The sequence below is a fragment of the Falco punctatus genome (assembly GCF_963210335.1).
Source record: "Falco punctatus genome assembly, chromosome: 3".
NCBI lineage: Eukaryota > Metazoa > Chordata > Aves > Falconiformes > Falconidae > Falco > Falco punctatus.
Window position 1 is genome coordinate 100,845,130 of NC_137582.1, and position 27,274 is coordinate 100,872,403.

The window sequence follows — 27,274 nt, forward strand, 5'->3', positions numbered from 1 at the left end:
TGCCAGATCTTTGCAAGAAGCACTGAGATGGACTGAACTGCTGCCAGGCTGCAAGAGATCTCTCAAGAGCTGCCTCCCTTCTCATCTACCTTGGACTCACGATGAGTGAGGTGAACCACCTGCTCCACACACTTGCCTCGTTGTGCCATAGCCTGAGACACGCCAAAGTACTGCACTCAAGTCTTGCTGTGGAGGTTGGAAGAAACCTAGATTCCTTTAATCTCTTTATCAGACCAAAGTTGTTCTGGGAAAAAAACTATGTCACATAGTCCTTTAGCCTGCCCCCAAGGCATTTGGCTCCAGCCCTTCTCAGAGATAACTGCTCTGCATTGAGCAGTCTCCCAAAAGAACCACTCTCCCACCACCGAACTCACTCCTTGATCTTTGTAGCCCAAAGGAGGATAGAGAATTTTGGATTTTTTATTATTTTATTATTATTATTTTGAAGATTTTTGAGAATACTCTGGGTATTTCACAATGGCAGAATTTTTATGGTAGGAGATTTTTCTCACAAGCATGTATCCCCCTTAAAAAAGAATGCTATGGCATTCATCCAGTGGCGAGCTGTTCTTGTCCTGGCAGCTCATCTGGGCAATGTACAAATTGCCTCTCTCAGCTTTACAGAACTACAGCATTTTAGGTGGCATGTATGTTATATAAATTTTCCTGAATATTTGCACCACTTAAGGGGTTTTGTGTCATCCAAAAAATAGTGTAAGTTACTTCTATGTTTGGGGAGGAAGTTCTGTAGAAGATACTGGGATGGTTGTTGTCAGCATCACTTGCTGCTGGCAGAGGTAAACAAGGGAACTAGGCTGGGCTCTGCCCTTTAGGCTGAAAGAGAAACGATAGCTGTGTGGCAAACCCTTTGCTAACAGAGATAAGACTCAGCCTAGAGCTCACTGCAGCTACAGAAATAGCCTTTGGCTGCCATTTTGTGTTTGGTGGCCTTTTAGGCAGTACCTGCTCCTTGCTATCATCTCCCTCCACTCTCATTCCTTGTGGGTAAGGAGTGATGTGGCCCAAAAATTAGGTATTAGCAGAATTTCCCCCCTGCTCCTGCTCACGGTGCAGTTACGTAGCTGTGCTGGCACGTGTGGTGCAGGGCAAGAAGTGAAAGGGCATCAGCAGCGGGAGGGAGGGGGACAGAGGCTGCTTCAGCTGGAGACGGAGCTGCCTGGCTACGGCTTCGTCAGCATCAGTGGTCTGAGCTTCCCTCAGCGCGTTCTTTGCATCAGGTGTCACATGTAGATACGATGACTGATGTTATAATTTGCATTGTTTTGATTATTGGTAAGTAGTGTCTCTCCGAATGAGGATTTAGAGCAACATTTTATTGTTAGTCTGTTGATTTAGGGAGCTCAGTGAGTATAGATTGTATATAGGTATATATGTGTTTATATACGTATTATATATTATGTATAGATGTATAGAAGTGTGTGTATGTGTGTGTGTGTATATGTATATGTATATGTGTATGTGTATGTATATGTATATGTATATGTATGTGTGTGTGGACAGATATAGATAGGTAACAATAGCTATGGCTATTTGTTATTTCAGGGTAATGTTTTTGGCTGCTTGGCCCTGCTTGGGCAGTCCATTTGCTTAGTGTGTTTTCTAAATTTTTTAGGTACCTGAAGCTGTGACTTTCAGTGTGGGCCCTTCACTGGCATGAATCTGGATATTGTCTCCAGGAGGAACACAGGTACCTTCATAAGACTTTTTGCTACCTTTGTCTCCTTTATTATACCTCTCTTGCATATTCACATGTTGTATGTAAGATAATGAACAGCATCATCTGTTATATGTTTTCCAGGAATAGATTCTACATGTGAAACTTCCGACTTGATAAAGATTATCGAGCAGCAGATGTTTCAAAAGACTTTAATCCCTCACTTTAGAAGTTTACAGAGGTCCTTCTGTCCAAATTATCAAGGTTTCTTTCAATTCTTTCTTGTTTATTTTTTATTGGATGACAGTTTATTAAGGAGCTGGATCAAACCTACATATTTTCAAAAACCTAAGATAATTACCTCCCCACTTATTAATAAATTTTAAACTGAGCCCAATATTAAAACAAGATCAACAATATGTCAAAGCTGACAACCCTTAGATGCTAGCTAACACACTGCTACAAAACAAAACCAAAGCCTGGATACTGTTGTATTGCCTGCCTGAGGTGTGCACTGAGACAGAAGTTTCTGAGTGTCTTCGGTGGGTGAACTAGAAGGTAATTAGAGAGTCACTTTTAATCTCACCTCAGTTTTTCATGAGAGCAGTTCCCTTGACTGACACGTGCTTGTACTACATTGCTGTGGGTAGGTGCTGCCTGCCTGCCCAAAGCATCAGTAAATGACTGTGCTCGTAACTGAGAAGCAGAGCTGGACCTAAGACAAAACCCCACAGTGTCCTGAAAGTGTAAATTTAAATCTCAAACCTGGCCCATTTCTCCGTAATGACTTCAGTCCAACCCCCTGATCCAAGCACTGCTGAACTTGGGAATGTTTGGATGCAGTTCCAAAGTCTGAAGCTTGGATCCAGCTATATCTAGGAGGACAGATTTGTAAAACAGATGTTTTCCCACTGGAAGTGTGTACATGAGCCCTATTAAGCAAAACAAAAGGGTTTGTCCTGCAAAACATGTCTGAAACGTTCCCTAATGCACTCAGCGAATATAAGAGGAAAGTTTGTTCTCGGGGCAGTAAGTTATGTCTCACTCGGAGTCAATTTGAAAAGCATCCACTATGGCTGGCATCTGTCACCACATTGAAACAAAAACAGTGGCTTTGAGGAGTATCACAGAAACATATTACGTCCTATTTGACTTGAGGGAATGGTTAGGAACCCAATGAGCTATCGAGTTATTCTCTCATCCAGAGGTGAAATCCAAGCCCGACTGAAATTTGTGGAATAAATCCCATTTATTTCAGTAGGGTTAGGGTTTCATGCCAAGTCTTCAGCGCTGCAACAGGACTTACCTGTTTCATCGTACAGAGGACCTGGAAACTCTGCACGCGTATGAACTAGACAGTGTTTCTTGAAGAAGGTAATTTCATGCACCTGTTTAGCTGAAAGCTGTATGCTGCAACAGGTATTTACTAAAACCTAGGGGACATGGTCAGCACATCACCAGGGCTGTGATCTTTACTCAGAAATGCACTGCTATTCTGAGTTTCTGAGTGTTGGTAAAATATCAAAGAACAATTTAATATTACCAGGCTGAGCCTGTGTTTTAGCATCCTTTTTTTTTTTTTTTTTGGTATTTTTTAATGGACCAGAACCAAGTAATTACGTATCTAAACGTGAACCTTCATTTACTTTGGCAATGGATCTTCATCTGTCATCATTTTAATCCACCTACTGAGGGAAATGATAAAGACTGCCATACCTGAGGAAGAAGAATGCTATCTCAGATTTCTCTGTGCTTGAAGTATTTCAACAGATGCCATTTTGTGTCATGCCTCAGAACAGCCTCTTTATCTGAACTCTGAATACTGCTGTTTGTCTCATAAATATTATTGAATATTTAACCACTGTGTATTTGACTTTTTGAATGACAGACTGTAATTCCTCTTGAGCCATGGTAGCCTATCAAGTTGACATCTGTTTCAGTTTTACACTGTGTCTCTTTTATTATTTCTTTCAGGATTTGTGGGTTACAGCCTGATATATTTAGTGCATTAAAGAAAACAATCATTTTGCAGTTACATGAAATCATTTAAAAATTCAAATTACAGTGGCAGATGCTCTGAGCAGTGTTACCATTGAAGGACTCCTCTGTGCTAGGCATGAGAAGAGCAAGAGATGAAAGTGCACCATCAGAGGCATCCCCTCCATAAACTCTTGAGCAGCCAATGCAAGATGGGGGAGGGAAAACAAAGAGGTGAAAACGTAAAAAGGAGTTGTTACCTCATGGGTTTTCCATAAAAACAGGGCTAGAACCCAAACCCGTTATTTCGAGTGCCTTTCCCCTATCTGTTGACCAAGAATTTATTGTGACAGGTAGATATTAAATTCCATTCTAGTACTATCCAAGTACACAAACACTTGTATTCGTTGTAGAGGTGGGAAAGCGGAGCTACTGGGAGGTGAAGACTTGTGGATGAGATTAACATTGAGAAAGTTTGGAGGCTTTTTCATAAGAACCTGAAGCCCCGTCCATGTGCTGACCCCTGCCTTTTTAACTACACTGCAGAGCACGGAATGGCTGTCAGCCACGGAGCCACCCCGAACATCTCGGTGTTCGATTCTGCAATCATAGTACACACCGTGCAAAAAAGTTTAACATAGTCTCTGGTGTTTCCATTCAAATGAACAAGGGGCGGGGGGGGGGGGTGGGGCGGGGGGGGGTGGGGGGGTGGGGGAAGTGTTATCTTGGCAGTCTTAACTTTTACATTAACATGTAATATTGGGTATATCCACAGGCAGCTGCCTGGCTAGTATTTAAGCTGGGTGCTGCACTAGGTGCATGCAATGACAGGCAGTAGTTAAGCTGCTCTTATCTTTTTTTCTTCATGTCATTGATAATGATACTCTAATTCTTTTCAAACTGTTCCTTTGGCTATGTTTTGATAGTGTGGTTGTTATGCCAGTGGTCTATGTTATTCTCTGACAGGGTAATTTCTGCCAGAGAATTTTCCCTTAAGTTTCATTTTTGAGCACCTTTACAAAAAAAAGTGGTTTTCTTTGTATTTTTTTCTAATAATCATCATTGTTCTAAACCCCACAGCTGTCCTTAAGCACAGTGGTATAAAACAACATAGCTTTTCAGGAGTTTGTGAGAATGCTTGCATCTTATACCAGCTGAAAATCTGCTTTTACATTACTTGTTGCATCGTATACCAGCTGAAAATCTGCTTTTTCATTACTTGCAACATGAGATGATGGATTTTTTTTTTTTGCCTTACAAAGTAGGAATTTTATTCTCTTAGCAGAAATTAAGGGACTTTTCAGAATGTTCTACAAGATAGTGCCTGATTTGAATTTGAAAGGACAATTTTTTGGGGTCTACAGTAACAAAACAAATCTGGAAAATCTTGCTTTATTCAAAATTTTTACTGTATTCTTGTAATATACATACAGCAGGCAAACCTACTGTAACTTGTGGATGACTAAAGGTGCAATGCGTATGCTGATGTATCTGAAGAATGGTCTACAGGAATTAAGGATTAGATTTTATAATGTTTCCTATGCATTATCTTCCTTTGCAGCTTTCAGTGGGAGCACTCCTGAAGCATGACAATATGAAATGTAAGAAAATAGAAATCTATTCAAATGCAACTAAGCATTTTTATTTTATTTTATTTTTTAGAAAAATGCCTCACACTTGCTCTTTGAACTTTATACTTTGCTAAAGAAAATGGCATTGTTAAAACCACACAGGTAATTTACCAAGAAAATTATTATTTTTACAATCTGTATTTTTCATTTGTGTAGAGCTGCCCAGTTATCTAGGTGTCACTGACAAGGCATTCTTGATATCATGATATTCTCTGTGTCACCCTTTTGATGACAAAATTTTGGTCAAACTCCATAAAAAAAAACCCCAACCCATAGGTAATAGTGACACAAGTAGATTGCCTTCCTCCAAAAGAAGTATGAAGTGAAGGAAATGAGACACCTCCATGCTTTGGAGGAGTCACTTAAAATGTGAAGATCTGTCCAAATTTGGCAAGGTGTTCAGTCTAACGAATTTCAGTTTCAACAGGTTTGGCAGAAATTTGATATTCCTCAGGTGCTTTATTGTCTGCAATTGCCTTTGCATCTTCGAGGCTATAGGAGCAGGGAGAAAAGAATGGAGCAGGATGGGACAGAGCCAGGACTGAGGCCATAAGGATGAGTATCGATATATAGGTGTTAGGGAGACAGGAACATGGGGAGAGAGCCATGGGAGGGAATAGCAGGAAGCTTTCTACACTGAACTTCCATGGATCTGGAAAAGCACAGGAGGTTCCTGAATTGCAACATTACTTCAAGTTGTGAAGCAAATAGTTGTGAAATAGTGTCAAGCTTTGTCCTTACCCCATTGCTAAGGGCAGGTTACTCAGGGTATCAGCCTCCTGCTGCCTGTTGCTGTTGGTTACCCTGTTTGGTCAGTAGAAGATAATGTGATGGAGGCAGAGATTGCAGTCCTGTTACGGTTCCACTTTACGCAGTTTTATGCATACATTTTTAACATAATGTTCTTGTATTTTTGTTCTATTTTAATTTAGGTTGCATGATCGTGTGGTCAGAAGCCAAGGATATTAGCCCTCAAGTTGTCAATGCAATTTGAATTTGGGTCCTTTTACAGGTCTGTGTTACTTATGTATGTGATCGTGAGTTCTCTTACCCTGCTTCTGTGTTGTTCATAGGAGTGAATAAACCTGCTCAAGAACAAGCCAACACTGACAAGTGAATAAAGGTTTTGCCAGAACATTTGTGCCCCTCTGACAGCAGGATTTGGAAAGTGTACAGCAGGTAAGGCAAGACAGCAGGAAGAGATTGCAAGACTTTGTGGCAAAGGCAGCATAATACTCGCCATCAAAATGCAATTCTACCCTTCTTAGTAGCACACAATTTCTGCACAATCCTGGAAAATCCATGGATATAATCATGCATTTGAGCAGCTGTTCATCTGCCTCCCATTTTTCTGCAGTGTCAGTTCCAGGCACCCAGTGGCAGCTTTGCAAGGTGTTAAATAATTACAGTTGTATTTTAATTTTTCTGAACCTGTTAATGCATAGAATGGTATAACAAGTGAAGGAACCTGAAAAATTAGATCTTAGGTTTTCAACCCAGGAATGAAGAACTCCTCAAAACTCCTGTATATGCCTTAGCTCTTAATGTATTAAATAAGGGAAATCCTACACTCTCCATCCACAGAGAAGTCTGAAAGATTGAACTGTTAATGCTTGGGAACAACAAAAATATTAAAATGCCAGGCTTCAGTGAAGAAATTGATATATCTGTAAGTAGAACAAGACTGATGAGCTGTCTTCTGCTCCGGGGTTAGTGTATGGGGCGCTATGGAGAGAGAACCGATTCCCACTGTGGAGGTGTTTTCTTTCCTGCACTCTGGGTGAGGCAGGGAGCATGAAGAAAATAGGATGTGACTGAGTGGTTAAATACACACAACTGGGCTCAGTTAAATATTCACAGGCTTGACTTTTCTAATGCACTTGATATTTTGGAACAGAAACGGTCTAGACACTTTCTTCTGAAATGCCTATAACCCTGTGTAACACGTATTACTCATGCCTGTAATATAGTTTTAACAGCTATTAGTCAAATATTAACATTTAATAAGCCCTCTGTAAGTGGGTCCTTAAGGTGACATGCTGTGTGAGAATCTCTCCCTAATTTTCTTCAGCCACACCTCACATTCCCAGGGATTTCTCAGGCCCAATGACTATTTAATAGCTTCTAGTCCCAAAACACAGGCAGTGCCGCATACATTATAAGAATTACAATGTGCTGAAGGCGGCTTTGGCATCATTCGTCCAAGTGGTCAAAAGTCACTTCCAAGTCTCTTCGCTCATTTCCAGGTTCAGAAAAGTTCATCCCATGGGAATGAATTTCCTGACCTTCTTTGCTGTGAATTGCTAGCACACCCACTCCAAGCCACATCCAGCCAATCGATGATGAGGCAGAACCTCCCGAAATAATCCGAACAATCTTAAAATAGGAGTCTTTATTTACACAGAAAACAGAAATGACATCAAATGACATACTGTTTTTTCCTTTCCTTTCTTTTCTCAAGATAAACCAAGTATCTCCTGTGAGTTTCACACTTCAGCTACTTTCAGAATCCCAAGCTGAGTCTCTTGAGTTGCGGTATCTGAAACCCATTCTAGCTAGGCTTTCCAAGCCAGCGCTTCATTAATTTTACGGAGATGAGGTTTCTCAGAACTGCAAGAAATGACTATCCAAATAAAACCAGCAAATGGATTCAATGTAAGATTTTTTTTGTAAAAATATGTAATACTTGTTACCACTGCACTGTGCCTGGGTAAAAGTCTTCCTTTAAGTCAGTGCTTTGCAATTTATGTTTCAGCCTCCATAATGTTAGTCAGATATTAATATATGCATGAAGAGCAGCAGTCAGTGTAATTAAAGTGGCAAAGTGATAAATGCATATCCATTTTGCCTGGTAATATTGTGTATTTAACAGGTTTATCTGTTCAACAGTTCTTACTTTAATTATATTTTGCCATTTGGGAATTTTAGGCATATAACAATCATAGCTCTTCCAGGAATATTATTCTTAAAATAAGTGTTCGTGCATTATTAAAAATGCACATGTGTTTGCTTACTTATTTATTTACAGTGGGTTTTTTCCACTTTTTTAAAAATACTGAATGCTTTATTTCTCTAATAAACTTGGAAAGAAAAAAACCCCAACTCATCTGTTGGAAGGAAGGGTATAAGGCAGGTTTCTTGCTGTGGATAAGCTCTAATCAGGATTTATGTCGTATTTCATGATACAGAAGCTATAGGCAGGTGTCATTCTCTGAAGGCATGGCCCAAGAGCCCTCCGTGACTCCTGTGAATGTACAAAAATAGTGAAAGAAAATTGTATGGCAATGAATGGATGCACATAACAGGTCAGTATTAAAAACAACAGTTGATCTTACTGCTGTTGGGCTCAATTGTAACAAAAATGCTCCCTTGGAATTTTTGCACATTCCAACAGTGAAGTTTTGGGTTAAACCTATCTGCGATGCGATTCGCCAAATGAGCAAAGAGCTATAATGCAGACTGCGCAAACGTGAATTCATTTTAGCCATTGTACTGAATACTAGAGTATACCGTGGTTCTTGAGGAACACAGAAAAATTCCCCTTTACACATAACTCACACAGCTGTCGGAGTATATGTGCTGGTGAAATCAGAGACACAACTAGATTCTCAGTTGGTGTAAGCTGATATAGCTCAACAGAGCAATTAAACTTGTGTTAGAAAGTCCTCATTTGGATTGTGACCTTTACAGGGTAAACTTTGGTGACTTTTGCCGTGAGTCTCATGGTATGTTTTGTAAATCTCCATCTCTCTAAGTCACAGGTTTTCAAAGGAATCAAAGCCTTTGCTCAATAAACTGGAAACCAAGATTCTGGCCTTGATAGTTAAAATGCTTCAAAACACATATCTTAATGATTAAAAGTTGAGAGGACAAAAATAGCAATAACATTACAGCCCCCAAAAGTGTTATGATATTAAAGTAAAGCTTATGTCTGGCACCTGACTCGTTATTTTTGAGTGGTGATGGCTGGAAATATGGTCATCCTTGACTTTTCAGAGTGCTGGTGGCTTCAGTGCTGGGGACATTTCCTCTGAGCTCAGCAGATTGAGTTTCAGAACGTTTCCTCCCTGAAATCTGATGTATGGGAAGGCAACAAGCTTCAGACTGACGGTGATGGGGGCCTGTTTGCTGGAGCTCAGATCCTGAGTGAACGGTCCACTCCAGCTCTAATTATAAAAACATTACAGTTCTAACAGTTGCCTGGCCATGAATTATTCTGACAATGTTTAACCTGCAGATAAGAAACCACTATCAGCCTGTCACATTTCCCCCACTAACGAGTTCAGCATCAGTTTAAAAGGAAGTGCAACTCATGAAGCAATGGCTCCGTGTCATAAATTATAGGTATCCGGCATGCATTACAGGGGCAGAAACAGTAAAATAGCACAGGACTCTTTACTATACACTCTTACAGTGACAGAAAAAACAGCACTCCACAGTGTTTAATCTACCATAGCTTGTTTATTCCCTTTCACATCCATGCCAGTTTCAAAACACTTGGTGCTGTATTCTGCTGCTATCTGCAATTAGCACAAGTATTTACTTAAAGCTCGAAGGGAGAGAAAGAGGTTGTCTTTGATAAAAAGCATTGGACTCTGTAATCACTCAGACAGTGGAAAACGGTGCTGTCACAGAAGACTTACTCTCATTTATTTCTCTGTGTGTGTATAGGTGCGTGTGTGTTGCTCTAGGTGTTTCTTGTTTTGTCTTTAATGAAGTACACAGTCCTTTTCTGAAACAAAATCTTGTAAGACCTGTGCTATTGAAGAAGCCACTGTGTACACACTCAGGGAAAAGAAAAAACAACAAACAGAAACAAACAAAAAAAACCCAACCCCCCTGTGATGATTGATACCTTGATAACCTAAAAAAATGAAGAAGAGCTTTACACTTAGGAAAGGAGGGATGCTTTCACAAATAATTGCTGCTGCATAAAGTGGATGATTCGCGTTTGCTGGTATGGATGAGCATGATGTGGTGGCAGGAATGTGGGATAATATTCTTAAAAACTCCCCAGTTCTATAATTCTTGGGCTTGTCCTTCGTTTCTCCATTCCCTCTTTTGAAAACTAGGTAAGCAAAATGTGTATAGCTTTATCACAGGAGCATTTAACACCTAATTGCATGGAATCAGATTATGATGTTTTGAACACTTGCACAAAAAGAGGAGGGGAAGAAGGTTCGGCTGACGAGGAGACAGCTGCAAGCAGGGTAAGAAGCTTGCTGGGCAGAGGGCAGACCAGAGAAGAAAGAGAGGACGTATCAATGGATACAAAGATACTCATCTTCTCATACTCCAGGAAGAAGAGGAAGGAATTGTAACCTGGTGGATCTTTCCTGGATCCCGGTCTTAGTCACAGAGCAGTGGGGAAAAAAAGGAAGCCCCTCTCTTTGGCAGTTTTGTGATTCTAACCCTTAACTCCTTGAACTAAACATTTAATTTTGTATTCAAACAGGAAAAGGGGGGAGGGGGAGAACCCTACAGAGCCTAAAGCCTGCTCTCCTTCTTGTGCTTTAACAAGGAAAACCACAGCAACACATCTTCACTCCCTCAGAACTGAGCTCTTCTTTCCCCGGGCTTTACCTCAGCTTGGCATCTGACCAGAAACACAAGCTGCTTACACCCATGCCCTCTGGACCATCGTGAGTAATTGCCCTTGCCCTGGTTGCTGGCATCCCCCAGTGGGTTATTAGAGCCTGGTGCTTGTGCAAAGGCTCAAGGCATGAGGAATCACAGAGTCAAGGCTTTGGGGTGCTTATCTGATCATCACGTGTTGCCAGACTTTTGGCAGGTAACCCAGTTTCTCCAGCCCTCGTAACCAATGGCACAGGCCAAAATTCCTCTAAACCAAAAAGCCGAAGGGATTGCTATGGAGATTTGGTCTTGGAAAGTGTTTCTTGCGGCTTGGAGAAACAGGAGGTATATATTAGGTGGAGGGATTTAAACTTTGTCAGCAGAATCAAAAGCCTGAATATTGCTGCAGTAATCCTGCCTAAATTTGCTACGATTGCAAGAAATGTTTAGATGGCTTCATGATGTTCAAAATGTTTCTTCCAGGCAGAGACTGAGATCTTTTAGGGAAAAAACATATGTATTATTAGTAGATTACTGAACATACAAAACACTTTGCATCCTGGTCTTTTAGATTATTTGTAAAAATTGAAAAACATTTTTTTTAAATTTTTATTTTTCTGTCTTTAAGAAAAATATAATGTGCAAAAGTCGGCAGAATTTTGGTTTTGTTATGGCTCTAAGGAATGTTTAAATTGATGTAAAGAGTGCAAGAAGTTTTGAGTATGGCAGTCATTTTTTAGTAAGTTGGGATTTTCACCTGGGCAGTCCCATTTTGTACTTTCAGCTATAAGGGACTGGACACAAAGTCCTGGAGTGCTAAAGCAGCTGCTTGGCATTGGTCAATTTTGGTACACTAAGGAAGATAATGTTATGAATATTCTAAGCCCCTCAATTCCATAGTACTTGAACTTCAGCTGACTTGTGCCTTGATTAACCAAACTTTTAAACCACTTCCCTAGCTTTATTTCAGCTTGTTTTACTCTTCTCATTTTTGGCTTTTCTGTGCGACTCCCCTCTGGCATGTTACTAGATAGATTCAAGTCTTCCACTGGATTATCCAGTGGCTTCCTTAGAAAGGAGTTAATCAATATCCCCAAAATATTGTGAAGGCATATCATAAAAATATGAGAGTCCGGTGCCTAAAATTGCCAGAAGAGGGTCAGCAGAGGGCTGTGGTCTTTTGCTTGTTAAAAGCAGAATATCTGCAGGCACCACTCAGGAAAAACCATCCTGCTTTGCCTTTTACTGGCCTTGTCAGCCAACACAAGCAAAGAAACAGCTTCCCTTAAGGAATATACCTGTAGCAACACCCAGTTCTTTCCTACTTTTCTAAGTTTCTTTCCAGTCTCTCCAGAAAACCTGCCTGCTCCCAGGGATGATAAGGACTGAGTAAGGACCCTCTGCCTTCCACCTCCCCTCCCGCTGTGTCTGTACTGCCCGTGCTTGTCAGGCACGTGGAACTCTTCAAACACTCGTACTGTGGATGCAGGCACATCAGCAAAGCTGTGCTTTACACAGTGCAGTGCCACTGCCCACTGGCGTGGTTAAAGGATAATCTGTAGCTGTAAATGCTGCTGCACCGAAGCCCCATGTGGCTGTAGGTTTGCCTGAACTCCATGGGCTCCCCAGCCCTTAGATGAGGGTGATGCCGTGGTCTGACTGCATCTGGGTGACAGTCAGCCCAGGACATGCACCCTACCCCTGAACTGTCAATGTTTCTACAAAGATTAAGTGGCTATCTATCTTCCAAGGCTAATCGATGGCTCGTTTTTTCTTTACCCATAGGAGTTTTTTGCTTAGGGAACATGGAGATTCCCCCAGGGAAGAAAAGGGAGTGCAGTGTTGGAGATGTAGGCTGGCCAAAGAGGTCTACAAACTGATGAGCCTGAAGCACAAAGTAAGCAAACTACGTATGTTAGGAGACGCTGTGGCAGCACATCTCAAAACATTGTATTTTGCATTTTGGCCAAGATATTTCCATTTTTGTAGACACCCAAGTCCCTTACCCCACAAAAGAAAACCAAAGCAAATCACAAAGCACCAAATGAGCAGAACAACGTAATTTAAAATAACAAAAAACATCTACTTTTATCCACAGTTTCAACTTGTTGAAGACCGACATATTTGTTGATGATTCTATGGATGTTTTTGACCATTTTCAGTACCAGTAGATGGTGCTCAAGAATATATTGCACAGTTTCTGAACTTTTTAGCGTCCATAACTCTTGATTCAAGTTCCCTGTGAGAGGTTTATCTGGTACTGTTTTAACAGACCCTTCATACAGTGATGGAATGGGTATTCCATGCAGAAACCCTCCTGCAAAAGCATGTAAAACATTTCAGTGCCTTAACTGCAGCAACTAAGTCTCATAACATCAGTATGATATAGATTAAAAACCTCATCCCACTTTATAGATCACCTAAGAAAGGAGTAGATTTTCTCTGACTTGATTAAGGTTACACCAAAAAAACACAAAGGAGCTAGGAGTGGATACAAATCTGTTCGAATTTCTGTTGCTTATTCTAGTCCTTCAAATCCACAAACATTTATATGCATACTGTAAGCAGAAGTACTGTTAATTTCATACTGTGCAATTATCAAGGCATGGAAGGAATATAGATGAGACAGATATTTAGAAATAACAGTATTCCCTTCTTTTTTATTCATTAGTGAATCAAATCAGTATTATACATATCAGACATAGAAATATGTGTGTATATATATACACACACGTATGTTCAATGTTGTTAATTAAGGGCGTTTTCAGCTGTCTGCATGAAAGCCCTTTAGCCTGGTAGCATATGTAGCTCTAAATATGATACAGTGAATGTAAAGGAAATGTACTTTTATGAGGCTGCATTTAGAGAAAGTATGCACATAATACGGAAATAATTACAGGATTTTTGTTTTCTTTTAAACCTGAAACCATACACTCACTATGGCTGAAGACTACCTACCTGTATTAAGGGTAAAAACTCCAGTATTCAAGAATTCCAAGATGAAAAGTACCATCTTAATGAATCCTCCAAGCAAAATCTGCTTGACGTGAGGAAGTGCTCTTTTTGGGTTTATTTTGTCTATGTTATTGGATTTCTCTACGTCACTTCTGCATATGATAGTCCGTGGAAGGGGGAGGGGGGGAAAGGCAGTGTAGGTTCAGTTGTGAATTTTATGCATATTTAGTATTTATGGTGGCACTGCTTGAGCAAGCCTGTGATTAATGAACAGTGCAGCCCCTCTGAGCATAAAAGAAGGCTTCTTCAGCAGCTGAAATGCATGAGGAATGTATGACAAGAACAGTCAAGGCCCAGTCAGGCTTTTTTACTTTCATGCCAGTCGTATCACACAACAGCACAAGACATTATAAAAAATTACTTTTACATGTCATGTAGAAAATACTGACTGAAGGTTTTCCTAAGCCATGCTTTACATCTTACTTTCAAGGTATTGCAGCTCTCTTCTGAAAACCCCGGTGTTGTTTTCTAGAGTTTTGGCACAATGTTTAATCCCCAGCCACTTTCTCATTTATAGCTCTGTAACTGTTTCTTAAAGCCTGGGCTGTACCTACTTGAAGACTGGGATGAGCTATGGCAAATGATCAGATTTAAATAATACAGCAACATTTTGAATGCATTGTTAATTGGATGCTCATAACTGTCACTGTAGTAAATTATGTGACAAATATGTGCTGTCAGATGTTTAGGCATTGACTAGCCTGCTATGATTTAAAGTACATTGAGGTTTCCTTCCTTCTACAGCACTACTTAAGCCTTCAAAAAAAGTTGTATCAGACATTATTTTATCATAGAGGACTTATACGCCTTAACTGATGATTTCAAGTTAACAGCACATCAATGAATTAGGAAGTAGTAAATTTACTCTGGGCATAGCTTTGAATGTTGGGATTTTTCCTTGTTTTTACTGTAGTATAGAAGCTTTGTCAAATTTTACCACAAATACTTATCCATTTGGTCTGGAGCCTTTCAACATTTTCCAACCTAAACATATACAGAAGTGCATTAGTAACTGAGAATACCTTCAAAAAGACAGCCCTGTCTCTGTAGCTGTTCAGGAATCAGTGTAATGCCCATCATCAGAATACCAACGTTTTTAAAAAGAGAAATATCTTTTTCCTCTTCCTCGCCAGCACATGTTCACTAGTCACGCATAAGTCTCTCTGACAAAGAATGGAAAGGAAGAGATTAGTTTTGTCTTTATGTGTAACCGTGAAGATGCACGTGGACAATTTTATCCTGTGCATGCCATAATCTAGACCAGGTCCTTGTCAAACAATGTCTCAGGAAGCTGGCTCCAGTGCTCTGGGGACCCTTGCTGTCAGGATGGACATGTCACAGGCTATTGGAGCTATTTATACTCGTGCAAAAGGGTAAAAAATATTCACCCCATCAACTACAAATGATATCATGCTTTTGCTATTCTTCTCAGAAATTTTTCACAAATGCCATTGGAAAATGTGATTTGTGGAGTCCAAAATGCATTGTCCAAGGCTTGCCTTCTAAATCAAAAGACATCTTGATGAGCCGCACAGTGCATGCCTGAGATGATGAGCTCCTGGACATGTGTCCATGCTCTCCCACTTGTATGGCAGACCTCCAGGGGCTGTATTTGGGCTGAAATCCAGGGAATCTACAAGTGATGGCTCTGAACTGAATGCATCTGCACCATTTTGCACCTGAACTAATAACACTGTTCAGCAGTGTGCTGTGATCCATCTGGAATCCAAGTCCCTGGTAAGGAAACATGCAAGTTTTGGAAATTAAACTTCAGTTTCGGTGAAAATCTAGTTTTGCATTGAAAATAAAAATTCCCTTGAAATTTGTTTTTTAATATTGAATAGATGTCTAACTTCTTTAATCCCCACCCCCACCCTGCAATGTACACATTTAATAAGATTCCTAAATTACTTTGTAAACATTAAAGCTGTTTGGGTTTTTTTTTTTTATATAAAGACTTTTTTTTAGATAAAGACTATCTAGTATCTAAATCAGGTTTTAAATTTACATGATCCTGCGCCTCATTCTGGTAGTTCCCTGGGCACCTGGATGCAAGTCCTCTCTATATCTGATATTACTGTTGGCCACATATTGCCAGCGTCAACCCAAACAAAAAGAAGCCTCCCTCTGGCTAGGCTGTTCAGTGCTGTGCCAAGTGTATCTCAGCTGGAAGTGGCTTTTTCCATATCTTCCCAATCTCATACGAATTGTTTTATCTTCCAAAGGTTGTGAAATATCTGGGTCAGCAGGTATAATAGAAAAGCAAATGGAAAAAAAAAATATCTATTTTTGCAACTCCCAAGTCCCATTCCCAACAATTTATTGAAATAAGATGTCATGCATGCACATGTATAATTGATTTCAGATGTACAGTAAAGTTGCCAAAGATATACTCAGCAGAAATAACTGTAATTTTTTCAGATCTGCTCTTCTTCCATCAACTTGGCCTCCAGCACCAGAATTCAGCACACAGTGAAACACATTTCATATTCCTGAGCACCTGCCGATGCATCTCCTGCCTCTCCGCTCGGAGAGGATGGAAGGTTTGATGCAGTTGTGGTATCTGCCACAAGCTGGACTTGCTCGCTGTACAACTTACTGTTTTGCAATTCTGATTTCTTTTTATAATCGTTGTTTTAGCCCTGTCCCCTAGCTGATCTTGAACTTGTGCGACACTGATGCAGGAGTAGCAAACAACATGCTCTAGTGAGAGAAAAGGCTGGTTTTCAGGGCTTTTAGGAGTGTGACCTTAAGTATTGATTTATAGCCTGCTGCAATGCTCTAGTGCAAAAGGGAACTGTGGTAATTAAGTTAGTATCTGCGCTTTCTAAAATAGTGCTGAGCTGCAACAAAAAGAGACCCTTTATTTTTGCTCCCTGCCTCTCAGTGAATGCAGATGCAGGCACTGCCCTTCGACCCTGCTCTGCTCTCCCCAGCTGCAGATTATTTTTCTCTCTGTGTGCCTTTAGGTGCTGATAGACAGAATAGGACCCATTAATTCTTGTGTCTGACTTTCTTTTTTTAGTGCAGGCAACGGAGCAGATTTCTGCACTTGTACCTGACTTTTAGAAGATTGTGTGTCCTTACACGGGTGAAAAAAGAACAGCAGCCAAGGAAATGCAGGTGGGGTCAGAAAATTCAGCAGGGTGGGTGGTCACAACGTGGCTCAGACTTGAAAGCAAAACCTTCTGCAGGAAAATTCCCACTTCTCAGCATGACACATTATTCTGAAACTCATGTATAAGGTAACAGGGTAAACACAATGAGAAATCTCTTTTGTATTCCATTACAGTCATTAGAGAAATAGGTCACAAAAGGTAATGGCAATAAAACCGAATACCTTGAAGTAAGCATCTAAATTACATGCTAATGTATGCAAATTAGCACACCACGTTCAATGTCCATAAAACTACAAAATATAGCTAATTAATAGTAGGTAAGCTGCTTCGTTTCATATTCACAGAGTTACAGGGAAGGTAGTGTATTTTTATAATTGTAGAACATTGGCCTTGGGGAACACATCAAACATTCAGTTTCTCTCCTCTGGCAAACTCGCCCAGCACACTGGAAGTAATTGCCTTTCCACTTCCTCACCCAGGGTCTTACTCTGAGAGCAGGCTCCGAAATTAAAAGTAAAACAAAACAAAAAGGCTCCCAGTTTTGCAATTACTTTCCTGTGGAAGTAGCTCTTATTAATGTTAATATAATCTCTGTTCGGCAAGGTACCTAAACGTGCTTGGTACCCTTGGCATACCTAAATGGGCTTAACGACTGAAACCCCACACGGATATAGGCTTTGTAAAGCCCCAAAACAGCAAACTGTTCCCAGCAGAATTCATGGTTCAGGCTCCTGATACAATGTGAAAATAGAGCACCTGAGAACAGGTTCAGCAAACGCAGCAAACTGAGCATGGAGCGAAGCAGCTCACCTGGGAAGAAAGGTGGAGGGAGCACGTGGGTCAAGCCCTGCTTCTGGCAGAGACTGAGAGCACAAGCAGACACAAACTCCTCTGCCCACATTCTGGAATCCTGCATGGGAAAATTCTCCGGTTTGAAAGCCACATCTCTCCTGTGCTTGAAATGAATACTCCCATCTTTTAGACTACCCAGCCAACAAAGCAAAGGAGCCCAGGTCAAGATGGAGCGATGCCCTGCTCAAGACATGAGTGAGCTTCTGTGTGCAACCTGAGAGACAGCTGCAATGGGAGCTGAATGGAAAAATGAGCACTTGAGGATAATTTTTCAGTACAAACAACGAGTAGCAGTGGATGGGAACCCTGTGAAAGATCTTCTGAGCTCCCTTCTGCTGTAAAGGTGATCAGTCTGCAATCTGAAGGAGCTCTCTGGGTGGCTATCTGTGCGCTGTGGGGCTGTGGCCATGCCACCCTCCTCTGCAGGCTCCCGATGAGAAGCTCTGTTGAGCCCATGCAAAGGCAGGTCACCTTAGCCTCTTCACAGAGCTTCGGGCATCATCTGAGATGGTGGACATCTTCTAGATGCCACACTTGTGCCCCCGTACCAGAGCAACTCCAGGATGTCCTGCTTCCCCCCGCTGCCCTGCTACTGCAGTGGCTGCTCCTCTCTGCAGAGGTGTAGTGCAGCACAGGAACAAACAGGTAGGAAAAAAACCCACTTGTGTGTCACGGGTGAAGGGAGGATGTGTTTTGTTCAGGGTCTTACACGATAGGTGCTGAGATGACTGATGGTGATGACTGCAATATGTCTTAGGTACCCGAGACAGAGGTTATAATTTGCCAAATACTTTTCATGAGCCAGCGGTTCTCCTTCTGGAAAGCTGTTCAGTTTCAAACCAAAACATTTATGTTATATGCATGCATGCGTGTATGTATATGTATATATATATATGTATATAAAATCTACACCTGTTTGGCAGAGCAGTTGAACTTTGATCAACTTCAGGTAAATGCTTACCTTGCACTTCATGTAAAAATTAACCCCAGTGTTAAACATGTGCTTAAGTGTTTTCGGATTTAAGATGGTTTTCAGGATCAAGGCCCTAAAAAGGACAAACGAGTGTAGCTGTTTCAGACAAGAAAATGGAGGCTGGCTCGAAAGAGACACTACCAAGAGGAAAAAGTATGTGGAATGTTGTAGAGACTTTTAATTAAAGGAAGGAAAAAAAAACATATAAAAGTAACGGGCTTACAGAGGGAAGTAACATGTGAAAATAAATGTCAAAGTAATAGAATGAGGGGGGAATAAAGGACATAGAAAGTGGAAATAGAATGTTAATTTAAGACTGACACCTCCTCTTATGTTAAAAATTTAAATTGCAGCATGCTTGACTGACAGTCACCAATTCAGCTTCTACTCTCACTTGTTCCCATACTGCCTCATATTTAGTCATGCTGCCCTGTGCTAGGGAGTCGGGAGAAAAAGTGCCTGGAAGCTCCATATTGCAGGGAGTCCCAAGCACAGGAGGGATGCTGATGCACCTCAGAGTGCAGAGCTTTATTTTCTAAGGCATAAAAGAATAGTGGTGTGTGTAGGGGTGTGTGTGTGTGAGTGCATGTGTAATAATTCTAAGGAACAGGGTATCTAAGGAATAGTTTTGCTCAAAAGCAACATTTTCACTGTATGTAAGACTTTTTCAGGCTATGGAGAAACTACAACTGCCTTGCTGCCACTGGGCAGCGGTGCCTGTCACGGATAGCACTGTCTGGAGGGCTGCTGATTCAGCATGTGATATGCAGAGGGCTTGAGCTGATGTAACCTAGTGCCAGCTATAAAAGGTCTTTAATGATTTACATACTGTAGTGTGACAGAAGAAGGAAGAACGAGAGAGAGAGGCGTAGAAGGATCTGACCATAACCTCCTCCAGTAAAATATTCTAGTACTAACGCTTTTTTAATGTCTTCAGAGAGCTTCAGGCTAATCAGATACACCAAGTTATTTACATCAGAGGCGATCTGGGAATTAAAACTCTTCATTCCTGTCACCTTTTCACCCTGAACTAGAACTATTAGAAAAGTCAAAGGTCCTTACCTAGGTTGTGACCATTAACATGGTCCTTTTCTCCCCTTCTCCTGCTTTCCCCTGCTGCCCTGTGCTATATATCTTGGATAGACCACAGCAGATCTAAAACCGATGGCCTTGTTTCTTTTGCTTTTTTGGCCCAGCACAAGCTCAATACCTGCACAAGAGGGGAGCAGGAACAGCTTGGGAAAGAAAACAAAAAGGTCTCTGCCAAAATAATAATCATAATATTAGCACACAGCTGTAGGGAGACATTTTTGGCATCCAGAGCAAATGCTACCCGCTCTCTCCCTTCCCTCTCTGACCCCACTTCTGCTCTTTAGCGTTCCACCAGCTACCAAATTCTCTGCTTCCCTCCCTCAGTCACCCCCCTGTGCCACTAACTACCTCCACAGTCCTGTGGTTGCTCCTTGGTCGTGGTGGCAGCAGGAGCATCTACAAGGACTTGGGTGTGCGCACGTGTGTGTGTGTGTGCTTTTGTACTCATGTGAGTGCAACAGTATATATTCCTGCAAACTTGAAAAGCGCTTCAAGGACCTGATACAATTTTCTTGATCTTGATCTCATTCATTTGGGTGAAGGAGGAGGGGAAAAAGTGAGGGAGAGAAGCGGGGGGGGTGGGGGGGGTGGGGTGGGCGGAATGCTGCTCTTGGCAGAAGATACAGGCAATTGGCTGCTTTATGGCTTTGCCTTGATGTGTGTTTAAAAAACAGCCCCAAATTTGGCACGGAGACATTTTTCCCACTTGTTTTACTTCTAAATATTCTTCAAAAGCTTCCACGGGATATAGAATATTGCTTTGATCAGATGAATATACTTTGTGCTGAAGTTTCTAGTTAATACTGACTTCAATTCATTTTCTGCCAATTTTTTAATTTCAGATTTGATTTCAGATTTTCTCTAGCTTGTAGACAATGGAAAAATAGGACAATTCCCCTGGTGGATCATGTTATTTTACTGTTGTGGGCTGAAGTTTTGGAAGATGGGGAAAGAGTGAGTATAGAAAATATTATCAAACTTGCTTCTTCAGCAAAACATAAGCACGACTGAAAGGCTGAATGTACACGGGGAGTGTACTCCAGACCAAGAGGTTTTGGAAAAGTTCACAGCTTGAATTTCTTTCAGATAAAGCCCCCATATTTGCATTCTTACCTAATTCTTATCTGAGTTATGTGAACTACTCACATTTGCGAAATTTTCTGGAAATGTCCAGGTATGGGCCATCATGTGTGAGTCACCATGCTTCCTGCTTCTGCTCAGTCCCAAACCATCTCCTGACAGCAGCCTTTGTCACACTGCTTAGGACATTCATGATCTCATTTGGAGACTAAAATGTAAACACATAGTTTTTTTTCCCCTCTATTAATGTGGTTTTATGAGTACGTCCATGACCCAACATCCATTAAAGGTCAAAAACCAAACAAAAGCCCTGACACTTAAACAAACTTTAATTGTGATGCAGTGAGTAAGCCCTGAGCACAGAGCACAGACGTTTGGGGGAGTGGTCAGTGCACCCCTCCTCACCCTCCAGGCTGTGTTACTGCCGTTGCAGAGTGGTTCTGCTCAAATATTTGACAATACCAGCCTTGCAGTTTGTGTGACACTTGCTCTGTTCAGTCCATCACAAATTAATGTAACAGTCATGTGCTTTTCATAGGCTGCCGCTGTCGACAAGATGCTGTACCTTCCTACTCCAGTCCCAGGGGCTGGTGGAAGAAAGAGCGAGCAATTTTAGTGAAGGATCTTGGATTCTAGAACCTCTTGTCACTAACCCAGAGTTAATAATCCTCATTGAAAGAAGGACTTTTATTTATTTATTTTGCCTGAGGCAGGTATATATGGGATAGTTTATTTAGCTGTGACATCAGTCAGTATTTTCTGCAAAGCCATAGTATTGTTGTAACCAGAGAACCATAGGTGTGCTCTGAGTTTCTCCAGTGCTAAAGCTCTATGGGAAGAATGGCGGTGGAGGACCACCAATAATAAAAGTGAATCAGCTCCAGAAAGTTTCACACTGGCTTCTTAAGGAAGAAAACCAGAGTTTGAATGTGTGAGCCTGCATCTTGAAACCAGTGGAAGGTAAATCACTGACTTCAGTTGAATAAGGATCAAGCTCAGATCAAAAATCTCTGGCTGTATCTGCTAACTCTGCTAGGCTAATATTAAGGAGCTCCCTTGCAGAGCAATGCAGGGTATGCACCACCCACTGTGTAAGCCTTGCATGAGCCTCCAAGGAAGCTTGTTTACATTACAAGGGGCTGCTTCAAGCACCTGTGCCCCACAAGCCCTCTAGACACAAGCCCCAGCCCCAATGCATATTGATTGCACGCCCCCCATAGATGCCCAGCTGCCTCCCATCACTTGGTCCTACAGCACCGTGCTGACGCCCTTGCCCACTCTGCAGCCTGCAGAGGTGGGAGGGCAGCTGGGGAGGGGGGGGGACTGCCGGGTGCTCTGCCTGGGGGAAGCATGAACCCACTGCCATGACAGCCAGAGGTAGGATGGTTGCCATAAGCTGTATTAGCCAATGCCCTGTGGCAGAGAACAGTTTTACCTTATGGTATACGTTGGAGTCCCACAGAGGGAAGCATGTTGTCTTCCAAAAGTGGAAAAACAGACAGCAAGAAGCTAATTGCAGGCAGAAAAGGCCCCCTCTGTGGCCCTTTATGGCATCTTCTACACAAGGCATGAGAGGAAAGCGCATCCACTCCTTGGCTGCCACCCTGATCTCCTCTAGACCTGTGCCACAGCAGTCCAGCATTGACAAGCCCACCATTATTTTTGTCCTGGAGGCCTGCAAGGTCATGTGCTTGTGACCTGTCTTCAGCTGCTACGCTGAGAGGATTTGAATTGTCCAGGCAGTGGAAAAGCCCAGCTGTGTCAGGGCCATAAGCAGGACAGTGTTTTCTGTTCGGTGCCCACCAGAAGGGAATTGATGCTATTTACTAATATTTCTCCGTACATTCGGACTTTGCTGGTCAGTTCATGAGCACCACCTTGTGCTTTCCAGTAGAGATGGGTGGCACCCAGAGGATGGCTATGCAGGGCATGCCTCCTAGCTGAGCCTGTCGTATAAAGGAAAGTGATTTCTGCCCGGAAAGGTGGGTGATAAGCATCATCCCATGCAGACCGGTGGGTACATGCTGGCAGGTGAAGGATGCTCCAGGCAGCGGTGCCCGACAAAGTGGTTCAGTCAGATGGTGTGCGGGGGACACTTTGGTGGGTGCTGCGCGAGCTGGGTGCTCCCCATGTTTGCCATGCGGTGTTGCAGTCAGGGGGGACACAGGCAAGCTGGGGATATAAACCAGGAATCAAAACAGCATGGATGCTCAGACCCCGAGACGGCCGCCTGAGGTGCTTTCATAGGGTGGTGGGGACACAGGCAGCTGTTTGTCCCCAGAGGGCATTACATGTTGCTTTTAACTGTACTTGCGCTTGGGGTTTCTGCTGTGGCAGTATAACACATAGTTCAAAGCCAAAGATATGTCACAGAAGGGTCCTCATTCCTCCCCCCCTCACCCCACTTTTAAGCCATGGTGACCTCAGAGAGCACGAGACTGTGGGTTTTTTTGGTTGTTTTTTTTTTTTAATCTTTGTGAAAGGAGTCTTGTTTTCTTGCTGGCCCTTACACACCAAGGCACTGTTGTGTTACTTAAAATTGTAAATTATGTCTGTTTAAGAAAATGTCAGTGTTTTTTAAAACAGAATAACAGAACTGGAAAAGACTTGGCTATGCTGTTTGTTACACAAGTTGCAGGCAGGCAGAATGATGCATTCACCATTATGAGCAGATTCAAGGAGGCTAATGACTGCTGTACAATATAGCTTCAGTTCTTTCAAGTAACATGATAGTTGTTTCTTTGCTTGCCAGCAAGATTATCTGAGCAACGTTAATGCTCGTGCACTGACATATAGAGGAACCATCAATATGGGGCTGTACCTACCAACAATAACTCCCTGCCCCCACTTGCTAATTAAAATGACCTTCCTATCAAAAAGGGGATTGTAAGATAGCTACAGCTTTGATGGAGGGATATGATTTCTCTGGCACCTATCATTTTGCATATGGGTATTTATTCTACATTCCCCAGGAGTTCTGTAAAACAGTTATTCAGCTATTTCAGGAAAGAAATAAGTTATAATGAGTATTCTTTGCTGCCAGCCTTTGTGCACATGCTAGGAGGCTCTCTCATACTAGATCATACTGGTATATGCTCAACCACCATGTTGCATGGATACTCCTTACAAACACCAGGTCCTTTGAGAAAGAAAGTGAATTTAGAGTGGGAGGTTTAAAAAAAAATAAAATTCTGCCTCACCACGGTCACCTGTCCTCAAAGAAATCCCTCTTCTCCCATCCCAAATGGAGATTTACCATTCCTCCAAATAGCAATAGCAAAACAGAGAGCAGCTGGATCTTTGCTGTCAGTGTCTATTTTATGTGGAATGATATACAAAACCTGAGGAGCTCAGAGAAAGAAGTGTTGCGCTTCGCAGTTTTTAATCATGAAATGCCACAGGAAAACAGCCTAAACATGTGGACTGTTTCCCCGTGTTTGGATGAGCCTCTGGCTTGGCTTTGATTCACCTTAAATATCCAGAAGAAATGAGAAGAGGTGCACTGACTTTGTAGTGGCTGCTTTGTATATTTTTGTTTGTCCACTTGTTTGGAAATATTGCTCATTGCTCCTACTCCTTTCCTCAGGGGAGGTGCTGCCTTTTCTCTGTTTTTTCACCAAACAGTGAGGTTAGGCTCTGCTCTTCAGTGGTGTCATTTTGGAAGACCATAAGTGAGGCTTCAGCCACAAGAAAATGAAAAAAGATTACATTTATATATATGTTTTCTTACTAAATAAGGAGAAAAACTAACAGAGCTGCAAACTGGATTTGTCTGTGTGGGCAGACCGTGTTCGATGTGAAACATGTTTACCAAATTTTTTTCCCATGAGAATCAGAATTTCCCCCATCTGACATCCAGGTTTCTCATCAGAGGAACAGTGCAAATATGCTGTTTCAGCCACTGGTTTTGGTGACTCAGAGCTCTGGCCCTTTGAAGGTAACGGGTCTGAACTCTGCTCGCCCTTTCACACTTGGCCACAGAGACCTTCCTGGGGCACCAAGGACTAAATTTCTAGGATCTCTTTCTGTAGATATAGGTATTGAAAACTTAAGGTTTTCAGAAGATACATGAGGTCTTGGAGGTCTAATGCAAGGGATGTGAAAGTGGCCTGGTTTTTATAGAGTGCCTAGTGATTATTCCTGAAATTCAGTCCACCTTTGAAATCTGAGATTCAGGCTAGGTCCCTAAATACAGCTGAAAACTGCCTATTTATTTCTCTCAGCTGACATTAATGGGGACAGTGAGATGATACTTATTTCCTAAATATTCTTCCAAGCCAGAACATATTCGGCTCTGTGACTGAGTTGTCAACTTTGGGTTCACAGGTAAATGGGAAGACCTATGATTTTTCTTGAATGTCTGACAGATTTACAGAAATCACTGTCAACAGTACCAAATCTCCCTGAAAACGTGGCTTCTGGATATACTGCAAAACAGGGGAAAAATGTCCTCTCTCTCTGGCTAGCAGCCACCATCTAATTTTAGCTGCAATCTTCAGAGGCTGTGGAGTGGGGATCACCTCTTCTCCAAAATGTGATTTCCCCAGCCTTGACCCAGACTGGACCAAGTTGCTATTCACTGCTAAATTTGCTTGCGTGCGGCTAAAGCCTGATAATCTTAGGTCTCAACTAAGCCAAAGCTCTTTAACTTGTTTTACTCTGCTGGGCCATATTAAAACAAACAAACAAACAAACAAACAAACAAACAAACACAAAACAAAACCCAAACCAAACCCAACAAACGAGCTCATTACATCTTAGTATTTCAGCAGAATTGGGTTAGTAACAGTCCAGATGATGAAGAAAAGGCCGTTCATGTTTCAAGAGAAGATGGTGCTTCTGGATTCCTACTGAACCAGCATTTAAGCATGGAGTTTGTGCTGAAAAAGAGAAAAATAAGGTGCTGTTTGTCTTTATTCACACTGCAAGGTAAATTTCACCTTTTGAGGGACCAAGTTTCAGACTTAATTGTATCTCATTCTTTAAGTTCACTTTACTGCTCTATTTGGATATATGCTAAGTGCCTGTGATGTGTGAAGTGCTCGTATTAGTAACATCACCCTGCTAAACAGCTGCTACCTTCCCTCCCAGAGAGGAGTCTATTGACTAGAGGAAGAAAGTCCTGATGCTGCTTTCTTACTGCATCTGAATCTCATTCCCACCTCCACACACACATGTCTGTGTATATATATACAGACATATATAGCTTTCAGTAGGATTCCCAAAAGATTAAAGGTTATGTTTATTTTATAAGCATATTTATACTTCTTACGTACAAACAAGTTTCCTTAAACTCATGTTTGTAATTCCCTAAATAAAACTGAAGACTATAACCCAGACTGCAGATTTATTATATATTTAGGATTATTTTTAGACATGACTGCATTTTTTCCCATCTTACTTACTTTTTCACCTTGTAGTTGCCCTCTTCAAACTGTGCTGAACAAACCAGTCCATAAAAGCTAAAATTTATTTCTCAAAACAGAATGGGAGCACCTTCTAAGATGTGCAAAAATAGAAAAAAAAAGAACAAAAAAACAAAAAACAAAGAGAGAGTTGTGCTCTCCTTTTTTGCATGACTCTTCTTCCCACCATTTTGGTTCAACTTCCATTCCTCACTAAGATCCATGAGGATATTCAGGTCTCTCATTTTACATGCAGGAAGGAAATAGCTTATTATCCAGCAGCTGGCTTTTAGCTTCTCATCTCTCCTCTGACCTCCCTTTCTTGCCTCTGTTATTGGGCACTGTAATTTTGTTTAACAGAGTGAGAAAGTTCCACAGTTAATTATTCTGCTGTTCAGTTCCCATGTTCTTTAAGTCTGTCCTCTAGTAATAAACCCTAGGAGCAGATAGCCATGTGAACGCTAACTTCCTTGCTCAGCTAAACCACCGTGCTTTTTCTGGCTGAGGGTGGGATTTCCAAGGGAGCCTAAGAGGGTTAGGTGGCTGAAACTCACTGAGATTCAGCAGGCAGCTCCTGTGAAAGAAAAAAAAAATAAAATCACATTTTAAATTTCAAATCATGTGGAAATCTTTTGCTTTCAGGGAAAAAAAAAATGTCCCTGGGAGGTTAAGGCTGATTTCAATTCTTGACTAAAGTCATGGACTGCTGGGGACCCTATCCAAAGTGTTGTCTCAAATACAGACAGCCCAAGACTGTGAAAAGCCAATAAAAGGAATAAAGAGGACACAAGGGCTGGAGAAAGGTTCATACTGGGTTTCCTCTCCATTGCATTTAAAGCAATAAAAGCCTTTTCCCTGTCTTCCCTCCAGTAACGACTCTC

The 27,274-nt window shown here is 41.6% G+C and overlaps 1 long non-coding RNA gene across 1 annotated transcript; it reads left to right on the top strand.

Annotated features, from left to right (window-relative positions):
• Window positions 1-4,365: 4,365 nt before the first annotated feature.
• On the top strand, window positions 4,366-25,670 carry LOC308060588. Its single transcript, XR_013926803.1, has 2 exons — window positions 4,366-10,925; window positions 12,643-25,670. It is a non-coding gene; the product is annotated as an uncharacterized lncRNA (long non-coding RNA).
• Window positions 25,671-27,274: the final 1,604 nt, after the last annotated feature.